The sequence below is a fragment of the Gnatocerus cornutus genome, chromosome 2, assembly GCF_029298725.1.
Source record: "Gnatocerus cornutus isolate USDA-ARS CGAHR chromosome 2, icGnaCorn1.1, whole genome shotgun sequence".
NCBI classification, from domain to species: Eukaryota; Metazoa; Arthropoda; class Insecta; order Coleoptera; family Tenebrionidae; genus Gnatocerus; species Gnatocerus cornutus.
Window position 1 is genome coordinate 16,896,331 of NC_142234.1, and position 17,269 is coordinate 16,913,599.

General features: G+C 35.7%; 1 protein-coding gene across 1 annotated transcript in view; it reads left to right on the forward strand.

The window, feature by feature from the left end:
• The first annotated feature begins 7,185 nt into the window (after positions 1-7,185).
• Positions 7,186-17,269, forward strand: part of twz (BTB/POZ domain-containing protein twz) — a 34,871-nt gene continuing 24,787 nt past the window's right edge. The window contains exon 1 of the mRNA XM_088030210.1: positions 7,186-7,470. The gene's annotated coding sequence lies outside the window, so the exon portion shown is untranslated. The remainder of the gene's footprint in view (positions 7,471-17,269) is intronic.

Here is a 17,269-nt window from a genome sequence, read left to right on the forward strand (position 1 = left end):
CCATATAATCCAACAACTGGTAGTTTACGCATACATAACATTATAATCGTATGATCCATTCAATTATAGCCTCATGAACATAATGTTTAGCTAACAGACTTGATAGCATCCCCGGCATTGTTAACGCATGTAACGCTGCCCGAAATCCGCCAAAGTTTTAATTGAAACTTTAGTTGATGAAATTAATGCAAATAATTTTTGAACTGGCTGGAAGGCAACATTTAGTTCGTAATTTTTCGAAGCCTTGTGTCAGAACAAGATGTGGTTGTAGCGCTACGAAAATACCCCTTGCTTGGTCGATCTGTCCCTTCGGGCGTTCAGAATTACAACGAACAATTAACTGGAAAATGGGTTTATTGAAATTGAATAATCCGACAAACTAATTCAGAAAAATCCCTTCAAATTTGCCCAGAAATAATTATCCCTCGGGATACGAAATAAGTGACTGTGAGGAGGGTCAGAGTTTTGACAGAAACGAGATTAATTTCTATTGAAAAAATGGCGTTTCTTTACCCCCGAAGGTCGCCTTTCTCCGGGTGGTGCAAAAAGGCTGCGCCATAAAAATCGGGCTGTGGGATTGAATGGCGATGATCCGGTCTGAGAGGTAGGCAGAATAATTTGTACATTATACAAACACCGTGTCCGCTGCGGGCTGTGGGCGAGATATCCTCGGGCTGACTGGGTGTGCTGTAAAATATGCTTTCCGTAGGGTGTCCTTGTATTATGTCGGTCGAAAACGCTCCAAGCAAACTTCGAATTCCATTCTCCATCCGTCCATCTCATGGGATTGTACCCCGAGAGATTTCCCCATCACGATGATGAGACCCAAAGTCGTCCTTGGACGGTATTCTTTGGCCTGCGTCTCCGACACCTATCGTATGGCGTGCTCTTGTAATGGAGGGATTGCGAGATTATTACACCTTTGTACCGTGCATCATGTGTAATTTGCAGTTTATTGTCGTGACATTGCATCACCCCGACCTACAGTGGAGGGGTTCGCATGGATGGAGTTGGGCGAGGTTGAATCTTAAGCATGAGAGAAAACTTACTCTGGCTTCACCCTATCTTTATTTCTTAATACGTGAGTGACCACGGAGCCTGAAGTTCCTAAAGGTTTTCGCCACAACTAAAGATCGAAGTCAATTACTTTAATTGAAGATGCTCAAGAATTAATTTAGTATTCATTCTCATGATATGTGCATAATTATTATTGCTTTCATTCAGAAAAAACTGCATATTCTGCATTTCCGTTTCATATTAAAATAATTTAGAATTAATTAAGAAGAAATCGAAGAATACAAAGAATGTTTTCACCAGATTCTAATGAATCTAAAACCTACTTAGGCCTAAGTCTGAGAAATAATTCAACAAAAAATTGCAACTCTTTCTGATTGCCAAAATAAAATCACAGGTTAGTAAAAACTTATAGCTTTAAGTTTTTAGTTTCAGGTTCTAAGTTTATCAGTTGAAAAATTATTTTTTGTTTTTAATTTTTCTAGAGAATCTCAGTTTTACGGATTTGTCTATTTTTATTTCGTTCGCTTTCAAATCTATCTGAAACTAAGAATTTGCAACATATTTTCAAAGCTAGTAGTGTAGAATTAACTCATATAGAAGTGCAGAATTTGAAAAAAAATAACCTGAAAAGTTAAAATTTAAAAAACTAAATACATATTTGGAGGATTAAAAAAAATATAAATATAAATCGTTCTCAAAGGATTTAAAGAAACTAAAGTAAGAAAAGGTTGTTAAAAGAATATAATAAGGCTAAGGGAGTCTAAAGGACCAAACAAAGGATCCAAGAATTGTAAGCAATATAAAAAACTTAAGGATTAAAAAATGTAAAGAATCCAAATATCTAAAGCATTCAAAATTATTATTCAACAAACAAAGAATTGAAAGAATTTGAAGAAACTCAAAAATTTTTGTCTAAAGTATTTCAAAATTTTTAATGATAAAAGAATTTATTTTATTTTATTTTATTTTACTTTATTTTCAAGAACCTAAGCAACCTACAAGGTGTTTATAAATGTTTCTAGCATCAAAATGTCAAATAAATTTGCCGCTTATTACAAATATTGGTTTAGGTTTTTGAACTGACATTTGTAGTTAATCTCAATTGTAAAACAAAGTAAATTTTGAAAAAAACGTTCAAGTTGTGGTTTGAAGTCTGAAATTCTAGAACTTTGAGACAAAACCGTAACTGAAAAGTCGTTGACGTAAGTGACATTTTAAATAATTTTGAACATTATTAGATTTTTTTGTGAAAAACGGTAAAATAGTGAATAACAGTAATTGCAGAGCCCTCCTTGATGCTAGAAACATTTATAAACAGCTTGTATGTATAAATCTAAAGACTATCAACGATGTGAAGACTTAACAGGATTTAAAAGATGCAAAAGATTTGCAACATTCTAAGAATTTGAAGAATTGAAGGAATGAGAATATCTGACGAATCCAAAGATTTTTAAAAATGTAAAAAATTTAAAGAATCGAAAAGATTACGGGAAACCGAAGTTTCGCAATTTTCTTAAAAAGAATCATCGAAACAATTAAGAGAAACAATAAAATTAGATTTTAATAAAAAAAATCTAAAAATTCTGAAAATAAAAATCAGAAGAAATACGCACTCAAAATTCAAAACAAAGACTTTATTGGCGGTCAAAATGATTAAACTGAGTCCAGGTAGCACTGTTTTTCCATGTCATCCCTAAAAAAACACTTCATTAGTATCATTAGTGACACGTCACACCAGACCACTCTTATGCAATTGACGACTATCGATAAAGTTCACGATCTCAAAAATTCGAAAAATGAAGTCTGTAAATTTGATTAATTCTAAACACTAAAAAAAAATTTATAGTTTATTAGTAAATATTTTAAAATTTATTAGATGTAATTCAAAATTAAAAAAAATCAGAAATATATTTATAGAATTCAAAGAGTTTAAAGGAGTTAAATATTCTAAATATTTTCCGCTTTTTATGAAAGAACTGAAATCAGGAGAATGCGCTTCTTGACAAAACAATTCATCAAGTTCCTTTTTTTGTCGCTTTCGGTCTTGCTAATTTGACAACATAATTGTATTAGACAAGAGAAAAGATTTAAAAACCTTCTAAATTTCCGTAAATTTCTCAATTTTTCGAGTAAATTGAAACTTCACATGTTGTTTTAGACTTAAAAATTTTTGAAAAAGTGTGTTTTAAAAAGTATCTGTTGGTAAATACATGTAGCAATTTGTAAGCGCCTGTTCCAGTTTAAGTGCCGCCGCATGCAAAAGAGTACCCCCGTGGCTGTTTGCGGCGAAGGGAGTGATCCCTCCATCTTCCATAAAACGAAAGCACTAAATAAATCCTGGTGTATACCTCAGAGCAGTTGTAAAATAAAAACGAATCACCCACCTTCATGGCCTGCCCTATTAGTTAGTACATCCACGAAGCACCAAATGTGCCCAAGGCTCCATTCATTCCAACGTGTCCCCAGGAGATCTCCGAAACTCATAACGCAGACGGAGATCCTCATACATCGCTCTTATGATATCGCCCGGTCCTTAAACGAATTCACCTGTACAGTGCTAATGCCGTACTCGTTATACCTTGTTGTGTGGCAAACTCGATTTACATAATGAGCTTTGAGGTGAGCTTTGACGCTGTGCTCGTTTAAAGCTCGCAGCGGAGCCTCTAGAGCGAACATATTCTTGGTGGAAAAGTTGCACATGCAATGGAGAGTAAATAACTATCACAATTGGACTCGATCGCCGGAAGCACAAAACTTTTCAAGCCTTTTTTAGCGCCGGAAGATAGTTCGGCCACAATGCCGTATATTTATCGGCATATTTACAAAGTAACGTACGGAAAAACTTGTCTTCCTTTTATCTCGTGCTGTACCACCCATGTATGCATTATTGATACCATCTGTAAATTTATTGTTCTGGAGATTTTTTCGACTCTAATTGAAAAATTGCGTATTAATGGAAAAGGGAAAATTAGGTTTTACAAAAATTGAAAGTCTCTAACGTATCCGCAAGCGCTACGCTGCCGCCGCCAGGGTTACATCTCTGGAGACGAACAGGAACAGACTTAATTAAAATATTTTAGGGTCTTTCGTGTACAGTTTTTCTTTGAGTCCAATTAAAATTATTTTCATTGTTATTGCATTGTTCTTCTCATAAAGAAGAACTCATACGGATTTTTTAATGTATTGTTCGCCTGCTTGCACACATTATGAAGGCAAGAGGTAACGGAGAAATTTAAAATATGTCTTCAAGCGATTGTCGTGCTCACAGAAACATTAGAGGCTTAATGCCACTTGTAATTACCTCAAATTAGCCGTAACAATACGTTATAGGAAATAGCATTAAACGACTTTACTTCGTTAGTTTAGAGCTTTTATGACTTCATTCTCTATTACCACCACAACAATAAATTATTCAAAAATAAACTGTAATTTTGCAATAATTTTAACACCTGAGTAAGTTCAGTTTTTTTTTCGGAGTGGCAGATGTCCATCAGCGAATAAACACTCATCTCCGCCTTTTTCAATGCAGATGTCTATCAATCGCACGTCTATTTGTCCGACAAGCAAATGTTCATGTCGAATTAATTCGAGCAAACAGTTCAATTTTTATTCCCACGTCGTAAATTTGGAATGACAGCCAATCTGCAAAGTCCCGAGGCCGAGCCATCGATATTAGAATATGTATTTGATAAAAGGTTTCGAGCGATTATTTAACGCTGCTCGACGCCATCGGTGGGTGACTTCGTCGTCGCTTTGGGCGCTCCAGGGTTGCTATTAAGGGCTGGAGGCGAATCCGACCGACCTCGTTCCGTGCTACATAATTTCCAGGATGGCTCGAGGGCTCCCCAGTACCGATAAAATATAAACAGGCGTACCGCCCGTTCGCAAAACTGACGGTGATATGATATATGGCTCACGTGTGGGCGCATTGTCTGGAAGAGGATACCAATAATAACAAGGGCATGGGCGCCGAACAGGGGCGGAGGAGGTGAATTACTTACACAAGAGGTGCGTCACTTGGAGAAAACTTAGGAAGAGCAATTTGGTTTAATGGACTTCCGCTGGGTAATAACCGATTCATTTTTCTTGGGATAGAGATATAATGAGATTTACAGTTTTTAGTAAAACAGATTTACAACTACATTTCAGTGTAAATTAATACGAAACAAAAACTTAATAATTCTTGAGCTGGCAATAATAATAATATAACTCTTATAATTATAATGATAACTCTCACTTCTTAACTTAACTATTTTCGTTGGAATACCATCGGAATTGTTTTCTCATATTGGTAATTATTTCCTGATTTCGTCTTCGGCTCGTGTCCAAATGTTCATACTCAACTTCTCGTCGTAAACTGGTCATTATAAGCGGATTCTTCAGTAATACTTATTGTTGTTTTAAACGGATTTAATTAAAACAACAATAAACCAAAAAAAGCATTTTCAAAAAGATTGTCTCCTTCTATTGGCCACCAAGGTCCTACGAAATAAATATTTGATATATTAATATCAATATCCTAAAGAAAAATCTACTTAATTACGCCTTGCATTAAATATTTATAGTCTTTGTATTCCCTTCGTGCGGCGCTCGTGTCTTGCTGGATTAAATGCAACACGCTTTTAGTCCTGCACCACCGCAGGACTAAAAGACGATTCATCTCTAAAACGCTCATCTTTTGTGTTTAGTAACCACAGAGCGCGTCACTCTATCAGATTTATGCGCAAAGTCGCCAATAATTACGTTTAATGTGGCGAGAGTTTAATTGCATCTTGTATACATACACGTAGATCATATTTGAATAACTGAGCTTTAGATCGAAAATTATAATTTAGTTTATTTTTTAATTTTAGAGATATTTACCACGGACTGAACAATACAATGACATGCTTTAAAATTATAATTATTTATGGCTTAATTAGTTGTAGCTTTCTCTACTACTGAATGGTAGCATCGACTGTCAATTAAACGGAAAATCTATGAGTGGAATTCGAAGACGAAATTATCATACAAATTAAAACACGCGATTTCAATCACCAAACAATGTATTACCTATTATATAGTCCGGTGTCTTAATAATTTTTTATTTACATACCAAAATTCTAATTATTTCCATATACAGGTGTTCTAAACGTCACTCCCGGGGCACTTATCGGCCTTAATTGTTGAAATAATAACAGCTAATGCTAGTAGACGACGGAATAATTATACGATTTGAATATCAAAAGATAAATGTGAACATAAACAAACCTAACTATTAACAAGTGAAGATGAAAATGGAAGATAAGTAGATACTAATTCGTAATTGCATGAAACTACTGACTGAGGCTTGCAAGTTATAACAGAATGCAGCTTTAATAATAAAGTAGTTAGCTCATAACTATTTGGGTCATTAAAAATGTGTTGATATCAATTTTTGAAACTCTTTTAGTTAGTTTTTTGACCGGCGGGCGGTCTTTTCAAGATAGCATGATAGTAAACACCGTCAATAATACCTTGTCAGTTTATTGTTTTCTTGTAAATTGTAGTTATTTACAAGAAGTGAAATAGGTACTACATCAAGGCTGTATTAACTTTGCGAAATACATATTTTCTTGTTTGAATTTTAAATCTTCGTTTTTTTTGGAATTTGACACTAAATAATTTAGTACAAGTTTTCCTTGGAACTTGGAAGTTTAATAAATAATAAGAACAACATTAATTTTCTTTCTAAATGGTTTTCTCTAATTAATCTAGACTAATGGTAATTATGTTAATAAATTAATAATTAATAAAATGTAGTGCAGGATAAGAATACACTTTTTTTATTTGTTAAAATAATTTGTAACTTTAATTAATCAGTTAATTCATCAATTAATAAAAACCCGCAACTTCAAAATGTTGTCGGTAATATGTGTGGTAAAAATTATAAAACGTGACTGCGTAAATGACTCCCGGAGGTGTTTGCCATAGAAATAGTAATGAAAAATCCTTTGACTGTTGGCGCTCCTCTTCGACGTATCCTGGTGGCGGCAGTTGCCCCCACATAGGTAAATCCAGCGCGTCTTGTTTACGCCCGCCTCACATCTCAAACATAAAAGGGTTTGCATTTCTCCTAAACCTGATATCCACACAGAATCGAGCAGGACTGTGCCTGCAGCCCGCAGGATTATTAACCCAACTCGCCTGCAACAAAAAGACCGTGGCAGAGAAACGCTCCGGTTGGAAGCCTGAGGCAGTCGTCGCTCCGACCAACAGTCAGTCAGACGCGATCGGCAGTCCGAGGAAGACCTTCGTAAGAGGTGGATGTTGTTGTCGAAACCGGCAAAGCTCGCGTGTGTCAATTCACGGTCACGTGTTCCGAGTGCCATTGAGGGTAGAAGACATCGCCAACATTTTCCCCCAGGAGTTGAATCGTCTTCCCACCGTGGAGAATCGAGGACCTGTCACCCTGGAGCCCTCGTGCCCCAAGCGGTGAGTCATTCGCTTCGTTTGTGTTTGTTGGCCGAGTATCGCCAGGGGGTGGGTTACTTTCCAGACGTCGTTAATGCCTTTCTGCTTATTTTTTTCGTTGAGTAACGGTAATTTTCATAACCGGAGGAACCGGGGCTTTGCCGCAAATGAGATTTCGCAAATTATTTTTCAAACCGCGATCGTAAACAACAGCTTGAGACCTGGAGGTGTTTGTACATATGCCCCGAAAAAACTTTTCTTCATTGACAACCTAAAGAAAATGCTAACACACACGGTCTATCACTCTAATTAGTGATGCTCTGTTAACAGCAATTCTTATTCCATATTTACCAGATTTATTAGTAATCCTCTTGTAAATTTCAAGTAACACCGAGATTTCTCACAAAAAGGCATTGAAGTGACTAGAAAAGAAGTCCACGAAGATTTACCTGATAGTGAGCAGACTACAACAAAAATAGAGACGTATTGGTATTTGATGTGACTGTTTGTTTTACCACCTCGACTTCGAAAACCAGAAAATTTCGAGTTTATGGTTATCCAATAAAAGCAGGTAGTTTTACCTCGTTACCTGTGGGTTAAAATTTTGTACCTTTTTTCCTAAAATTTACCTTTTTTGACTGCAGAGTTGTAAACATTCTGAGTACATTGAATAAACAAAGTGTTACAGGGTCTCTGACAGATACAGAAAGAAACAAAAAAATTAAACCGATGTAATAAAAATAGCTGTCAGAACAACTTTCTTTTACATTTCTCCGATTTATACATCTTTCCACAGAAATGCTGCTTCAGTTATTCTGAATTTCGAGTCCAGAAAATTGTTGACTTTTAAGGAAATCCCTTTCATGTTATTTTCTCACAGTTTTAACTTTCTCATAATGCAGTAGGTCAAGTCGCACGGCCGATACTATCAAACTAAGAAAAAGAATAAAACAGCTTTTTAAAAATCAAGTCGATCAAACTAGTAAGTACGAAGAACGGATAAAAAGCAGAAAATGGATGAATCAATTGCAAGTGAAGTCTATTTTTAAAGCGGCATTCCCGAAGAGTTTTAAATATTGAGACGTTTATAATTTTTTCCCGTTTTTCTCAAATTCCTCGGATACCTAATCAATACATACATGTCGATGCTAATACTTTTTATGGTCGATTTAATTTCAATTCACCGTGTCGCAAGTGTCATTCTAATTTACCGCGTCATCGGAAATACGATTAGCATTTCTTTGCCATTTTTTACTGACACTCTTCTGAAAGAGTCATGTAATATATTATGTCCGTCCAGCACCATACATATGCAAGGATTTTTATACAGATATAGATATGAAAATATTTATGAGGTGTGAAATCGTCGTCACATTCTTGAAGGAAATTTATAGTCGGTAATAATCATCGATGTCTAGTCCTCAATAATCTTACTTTCGTTTTAAAATTGTTGTCTTTCAATTAGCGAAAAATTTGATTTTTGCTGGAGGTGAGAAAATCCTGAAACAAAACAAGCTGAGGAGAAAATTACCAAATGATCGCCTCGAGTGGAAACAGTAAAATCAATGCAATTCTGAAGTGCGATGAATCGTTGATTTTATAGGGCTGTTATTTGCAGATAGTTGTTAATCTTTGAAGTGTTTTCACTCGTTGGTTTGTTTGGAAAAGCGGGAAAAGTTGTATTTTAAGTTGGAATTTTTACGCGTCTTTGTCGGTGATGTAGAAGAGTTCTTTTATTGTCTAGTCCATATAGAGTAATCACGTATATCATGCTCCGATTGTAAATAAATCAGAATTACGCAATATACATCAAACATTAGCCGCAGCAGACCCCAGTTAATTTATTATAGTAGATTTTCTATAAATGTAAACGGTCCATCTCCATCACGCTCTGTCGTTCATCTCGACATCTGTCACTGAGCCAGTTATTTTCCATTTTCCTCCATGAAAAACCAACATAATCGTTTTCATCCTCCTCGCTCGACTGTTGCGAAGAATCAAATTTAACGAATTACACGAAAACAATTAGATTTTTAATTAAAATGTTAAGTTTTAATTAACGGTCTGATCCGACAGGGAACTTTACTTACATTCTAATTAAAGTTTTCTAACTTTTATTATCGCTTAACCCCCAGCTTTGTTCTTAATGTAATTTTTCGCAGATTTTGCGTAACTCAATAGTTTTGTTTTAATTTGCCCCAAGTATTAGTCTTTACTGCTGCAATTATTACATGCAATTAAAGGTTTATTATGTAAGCGTAGTCCTGGTACGTTCACGATGTAAATTATGACGATGTGTGTAGATTAATTTTCATTAACCGCAATAAGTCATGGCGGAGCAGGATAAAGGTTGACGGAAAAGCAATTTTTTATGGAGGTAATTGCACACGCAGACTTCGGTCTTGTAAATTGACAGCATTTTTACGTGGGGGTGTGCTTAATGGCCAATTTTAATTCCGAGGTGATCAGGAAATTGCGTGATGCATTTCTCTCCTGAAATTCTTTTATTTATTACAATGGACTGCAATTTGGAGCGCGCAGTATGTAGCATTAACATCTATTTTGTCATTATGCAAATCAAGGATGGATTTATAACTTTTCTCATTATGTGCCCGACGCTGCAATTAAAATACAAATTTAATTCTAACTTTATGATCGTGGTTTTGTGGTTGATTGTCATCAAACAATTAAAATTAAATTTATAGATACAGGTGCGGGATTTGACGGGGCGACTCTAAACTTTATATATGAGGGCATTTGTATTTGCACCTGGTACTAGGAACGCTGCGACAAATTTTATAAAGTCACGATCATAAATGAAATCTTAGAACTACCAACCAATGTGTGTAGAGTTCGACAGTACTGGACCGTCTTGGTCTCATATTTACGTTTCTGGTGCCATGTACACATCCACCAACTATAATATCGCATCATATGACTTCCCCGTGTAATTAAACTGCCCGATATTATTACCATGGCTTATAAACATAAATCTTATCGATATCCAAGCGCCATGAATGTAGCTGTCATAGTGTTTGTTTAAGTAATGCATACTTGCAATAACTGAGCAAAATCAAATGTCATGTTCATAAAATGAGCCGATTGACTCATTCAGACCCATGTGGGTGTCTCTCAAGGTACCTCGTTAAAACTGTCCCATCGTGCCCTCTTTTTCGTCGATACACTTTCGTAATTAGTTAGCGTCTGCTCCTGCAAAAATATCGACAGTTTGACGTCGATGAAGTTAGGAAGTCGGCGTTGCAACAAGAAACTAAACATATGAAGGTGCATCTTACTGTCACTCAATTGTCAAGCAAAGCACTCTAAAATCTAAACTTACCGCATCATAACTCGTCTCCAGGCTACATTGCGACTAAAATGCATTGTCTGCTCGATCGACTAAGCGTAAATGGTAATGACGGAATTTCAAAATCAAACAAACTTGTTTGCCGTTTTAATGACTTTATCCGCCTAGCTAGACAGGAAATAAATAAAATACTTGAAGACGGTGATTGATTATGGCTTGAAACGTATTGTTTTAGAGGCAATTTACATAAATACGATGCGATGTGAATGTGGGATTAGCGGCTAAATTTGTTTACTCAAAATGGCGGAATGCGCCATCATTTTGAATTCTTGGAGTGCGTTTTGGTCGAGGCGGATTATGCCGAATTTAGCTTTAGGTCATGTCTAGTGGTCGATTAATACAGGCGCGCTTTTTGCTTTCGGGCGATTTACATTAGTATGCACTAGTCTAGACTAAATAGAGGATATAACTAATTTAGAATTTAGATGGGGAGAATATGCACTTTTGCTTATGTTAGTCTCTAGTTTATTATTCATGCGACATTCACAAATACGGGATAATTTTTCTATTTCAGTGCTTTAAGAGCCGCATTAATGCACCGTTTAGCAAGTCGTCAATATGTCGACCTAATGTAGGATGGCATTTTGTATTCTGAACGTTTACAACACAAAAAACAACAAATAAACCCACTTAAAACACCACAGAACTCTCTCCACATGAAAAAACACACTTTAACAGCTAAAAACGCGAAATTTTAACTCTTTTTTATCCCTAACCGGACAGTTTAGATTTTTTCCGCTGGACGGCGCGTCGATATCTCAGTTTGCTTAATTATCAAAATGTCATTATTTGTTGACAGTTGAACTTTACCAACTAGGTAAACTGTTCTGGTAAAATATTCCTAAATGAAATCGCTTGTTGTTTGGGACGCGTGCACAAACCACTTTTGTTATAAAACTTGTGTTTTAATAATACCATTAGCTATTTTCACATTACAATTCCATATCGAGAATGATCATGTTTGAATTTTATACACGGACGGATTATTAGTCCATCGGATCGCTCTACAAAAAGCTCCGTTCCAAAATATTAACTTTCGTGTGTGTTTTTAAACATTTTTCATTTTAGATTTAATAAAAGCTCGATACATTTTTGTTGCCCGGAAGCTGTTTTCATCATAGTTTTCACTATTTAAAAACAGTCGCCCCAGGCAAAACAGCTTTTATTGTTTGTTGTTCAAGTGAAAAATTTTTAAATTGATCAAAAATTTTTCATTTCGCATTTATACATGATCGCGTAACATGAATTTTTGTGCATGCTAAAATTGGACATGACCAGGTGATATTTACGCAGGTAAAATTTCTTAGTGCGAAATCGCTGCTAGGTTTATAACGTGAAAGTCTGAATTTTTAAACTCTAACTCCTAGAGGCAATAATTAGGATAATTTAACTCGGTGTAGTACACAGCGTTGGCGAAAAAGCATTGTTCTGGGATAAATAATTGACGAGGTGGTTTTTGGTATGTAATTGGGTCATTCAGACGATCTTGTTTGATGTGTCAAGATAGCGCACAATTTCCGAATTTATTTAAAAGTGATGTAGATACTAGCCTCGAGGTTTTCGTAAAATGAAGAATCGAAATTAGTCTCGGGTCGCCTCCAGCTAAAACGTTTTTTGTTATTTGCATATTTTAAGGATTCAAAGAAAAATGTCATGTACTTTTTAACGAGGCTCACATAAATGTCATTTTCACGGACTCCAGTTCCGTATTAATGTGGTTATAGTCACTTATTATTTTAAATATCCGTGCTTGACAATGAAAATAGCAAACACGCTAATTGATCATAATTCTTTATGCAATTGTTGTTTCCACATCTTAATAGTACGTTTCCAAAGGTCGCAAACAAGACGACACTCGAATTTTAAAGAATTGAAATGTTTTACGTATTCTCCTCGAGCGGTTTTTAATTATATGCTCTTTTAACATGCCATTCATTAATCATGAGGAGCTGTTGCTAGATTGTAGAAGATTAAGTAGATGAAGGCAAAAAACTGTGGTGATGATGTGGTTTTAACACTTTTAACACACGAGGCGCTGCCACAATTTTATCGATTTTCAGTTCTGTGGATAATTTAAATTGATTGATGACCTTAATTTGTCTAAACACACAAATGAGGACACACTGTCAGACATCACCAATGAAAATTTAAATGAGTTTATTACTAGTAATTATTACTAATTAGATTGTAGACTAATTACAGGTCACTGTAACATGCAGAAATTAGTTTGACACGATTTGTATTAGCTTCAAATCGATCTGGAAAAATTATTCCAATTTAAACTCAACTGGCCAATTTCCCAACAGTTGGAATTGCAGCGCTTGTTAAGTTATTTGAAATTAAATTAACGGTGCAATGAAGATTGGGTTGTGAAAGTGTGAAATTTGATAGAAATATTTCGTAGCATTGCTTTGACTGATTAAATGAAATAAAAATAAATTACGAATATGTTTGTGTATGGTAGCAAATGTACATGGTGTTAACTTTCAAAAGCACACTTGAAGAAAACATGTTGCGCAAAGACGTTTATTTATAACAACAAGTATGCAAATATACAAGCAACAATAAGCTTTAGAAAGGACAAGAATTGAGATGTTAAAGAGTGGATGTTTGCCTACGTTTTTAGGAGAATTTTTTTATTAGTTGTAACGCTATAGCGATGAAATTTGAGGAGCTTTCTATCTGGGTCAAATTACAAAAGTTTGCAACTGAAGACGCAAATTTTATAAATATTCATTTCTGAAAAAAGCAGTGTGAAAATTCCACTAAATAGGTTTGAAACCACTCTGAATATTCATTTTAATTGGAAAAATTAACTTAAACCCCAAACCAATATTTTACATTAATTTATACAGCTTGTACTCTGCTTTCAAATCAATATGATAATGTAAAGCCAAAAGTAATTAAATAACTCGCATAATGACTATTTGGCTGAAACTAGAAACTGATATTGCCAATTCAACAATGTAAATAAAATAACACCGCCACTAAACGCCACTCTTTTATTTTACCTTGGAGAAAGAGTACAATTAAATTTAATTTTTTAATTACATAATAATTGCGAGTTTTAATGAAAAAAAGTTTTACAAGTTTGGGTGAATATGTAGGCTTCACTTGAAGGCTGTCAGCGCGCTGTTAATGACACTATTTTTTCCTTCGATTTGAATTTATGCAGTAATGCAGGTACCATTTCGTAAGACTTTCGCTGCTGTTGAAATTTCAAAGTCGTTGCATTTCTAGATCGAAGCTGAAGATTGCTGCTTTGAACACCTCGAAGCATTCAGCCTCAGTCGTCATGTGTGGTCGTTTTAGCAGAACGCGTCACCTGCAAATAAAACCTACTGAAAAAAAATCACATACAATTCCCTTTTTACACACTCATAATCCAATGGCTTCGTATCCCCGGGCAGCAATAAAATTGAGTGATATGACCAATCACGCCTTAATAAAAGTGAGCAACTAGTGATAGACTGCAATATGTCACGGACTATTGGACACCTCGCTCTATTTCACGCTTGTTTCACTTACATACCCTCCAACCATGCTTCGCCCTCAGGGAACACAATTACTTCATAACAGTAAAAGCGCGAAAAATCGAGAGGATGGCCAGTGGTAATTAGCGCAACCGGAATCGAGTTTTATCTTTGTTTCTGCAACAATGTAAAGATGCTTTGTTGCGCCAACTGGTCCAATTATCATCCACACTTTCTCGTTTGATGAATTCGTTTTAAAGGTTAATAACAGCAATAAATCAAAAACGAGATTTCCTTTTCGGTGTGATGGGCTGATTTTTCCTCCGGTAGCGCCATTAAAACGCCGTTTAGAAACCATAAATTAAATTAACTTGATCATGGGCCGCGTTATGTCGATGTAATCGTGAAATATACAGACATTAAAAGCAGGCGTAAGTCGAATGTACACGAAAACTTGTTGAAATTTGTAATTAACATCAATAATACACGAAGAGTCCGTGTTATCCCATTACTATAAGTGCGGGTATATTTTAACATTACTGCTCTTATGGTAAACGTATGGCGACTGATGATTACAATTTACATACAGAAGAAGACTTCTTTGAGCGTGGAATCCCCAGCATCGTGATCGACGCTAATCTTTCAATACTGATGCTGCGGGTATATTATTTTGATTAAATGCATTCCTGGATCTGGCCGTCTTATTTTGTTTCAATAACAAAACTTTGCAAATACTTACTCCGCACATTCATTAAGCTAATGTGCACTGTTAAGTCTTCTTTGTAATAACAGGTGGATTGAGTGCTTGGATGAAGGCTTGTTGAAGGGATTATATGCAAAGTTCTGCAACACAACGGTTTCTTGAAGAAGGAAAATGATAATGATTTATTGTCCAACTAGCAGAATTAATTGTTTGTAGATAGAACATAATTGCAGGCAGTTCACAGATTAGACAACATAATTCATAACCTGAAAGCCACTAACTAGTATTTATATGTATATACTCGGATTTAAGCTTCGCAGCTGATTTCAAGATTCACAATGAAGGTCGAAAGAAAGCTCTTACCTGAAATCCAAAAGTCTCTTAAAGTTCAATTTATTTCTAAAACAAAAATATGAAGTCATGCTCTAGAGAATTTAAAACACGTAGATCCGAATTCTCGAAGCAAGAGGATAATAGGATTAAGAAAAAAAATTCTGTAGAAAATTTGGGATTTGAAGACCACAAGTCTGAAACCTTGGAATTAGAAAGCAAAAGTCCAAAGTTAGATTTTATAAACAAGGAAATTCCGTTTTTGACAAAATGTAGATTTTTATGTCATGCATAAATGGACTAATATGGTCATCCCACCAGCTATTTTGTGAAAGTGAAAGGGTACAAGCTGAAATTTTCTGAATATGGCGAAACCTGTGGGTGTCCAATTTGGTCAAAAAGGTTACAGATGTGTAGGAACAATGACTTTCTGTAAAAATTAAGGATGCAATTATGGACAGCGATTTATAGATAATTCTCACGTTGTTGAGCAAAATTAGCAGTTTTGATAACGAGGTAGGTACATTTAATTAAATAAACCGCTTTTCCAAAAGGTAGAACATCAGAAAAACAAGCATAAAATCAACAAATTTGGTTTCCTGCAGCTGAAATATAAAAACGTGAATATAATCGTACAATACTTTAGAAAGTAAATATACCTGTTGTCATTTTAACTAAATAATGATAATTTATTTGCATTTTAATAGTAGCGTGGACACTCGGAGCGGTTGGAGCGGATTTATAATCATCTATTAAAAAATTCCGCTTTGATTAGATCCCCCATTTTTCAAGTCGAGCAACGCGTGCACAAGGGCGCGGTTCTAACAAATCCTCTCCAAGCACACTTCTACGTTTTGATAATGATAGAACATCTGGTGGACAACTAAGCTCATCAATACCATTCCAGTGTTACAATAATTCCAATCTATCTTCCGATAAGAGGTCTAGAGCAGCAATCATCCGTTGTAAATGTGTTATTATCAACATCTCTCCATCGTAACAATGTCTACGGCGCCGCCTCCTTCAAGTAGCCCCATGGAGGCTCGGCCGTCATCAACTCCCCAAACAAATTACACTCTTAAGTGGATACTCCGCGAAGGAGGGCGTTTTCGATGGGTGATTGCGTTTCAATATGCATGTATTTGTTATGTCTGTGTTGTGAATGGGTTGAGTGACGTTTGCGGAGGTGGCAGGAGTGGCAGACGAAGCTCTTGAACTGACTGCAGTTCAGACAACGACACTTGAATGCACACACACGGATCGCATTCCTTACCCGCTGCCCTCAACTTGCCCTGCTCGGGGCATGACCTAGCATTCCTCCAGGCTGCACGTATATAAAGCAGAGACGTGGAGCACAGGGGATCGATTCCAACGTGTTTTGCATGCGAATAGTCAAAACAAATGGAGGAGACATGAATGCAAAATGCAGAGTAATTAACTTGTGGTTTCAAAGACCGTCAGAGTTTACCGGAAGGACGCTGTCTCCAGTACTGAGACGTCTTTTGTGAGGTGTGGACTAAAAGAACCACGTTTAATTTTTTTTTTGTGGATTTTTATCAGAAACATATCTTTTGTGTTGGGAATAAAACAGCAAACAAATGTCAAACGGGTTGTCATTAAGTACCCAGAAAACGACACGTGGATTGAAATGTTTAAAGGTATTTTATTGCGGATTATAATGGATGAAGCACCCATAAAAGACTGTTTAGAGATTATCTTTTCTCAATATCAATGCGACGCCAAATAAAATGTTTTGCTAGGTAATAACGTTTTTTTGATGCTTTGTTAGATATCATAAAAATAAAAATCATAAAAAAACAATAATGGGATTGATTACGTTGAAACAACAAGAAATTGTTTTACATACGGAAACAAGAATTTATAGCCAATTTCACCACCGCTGCTGCAGTTTACGAGTGCGTAACAGCATTTTCTTGATTAAATTCC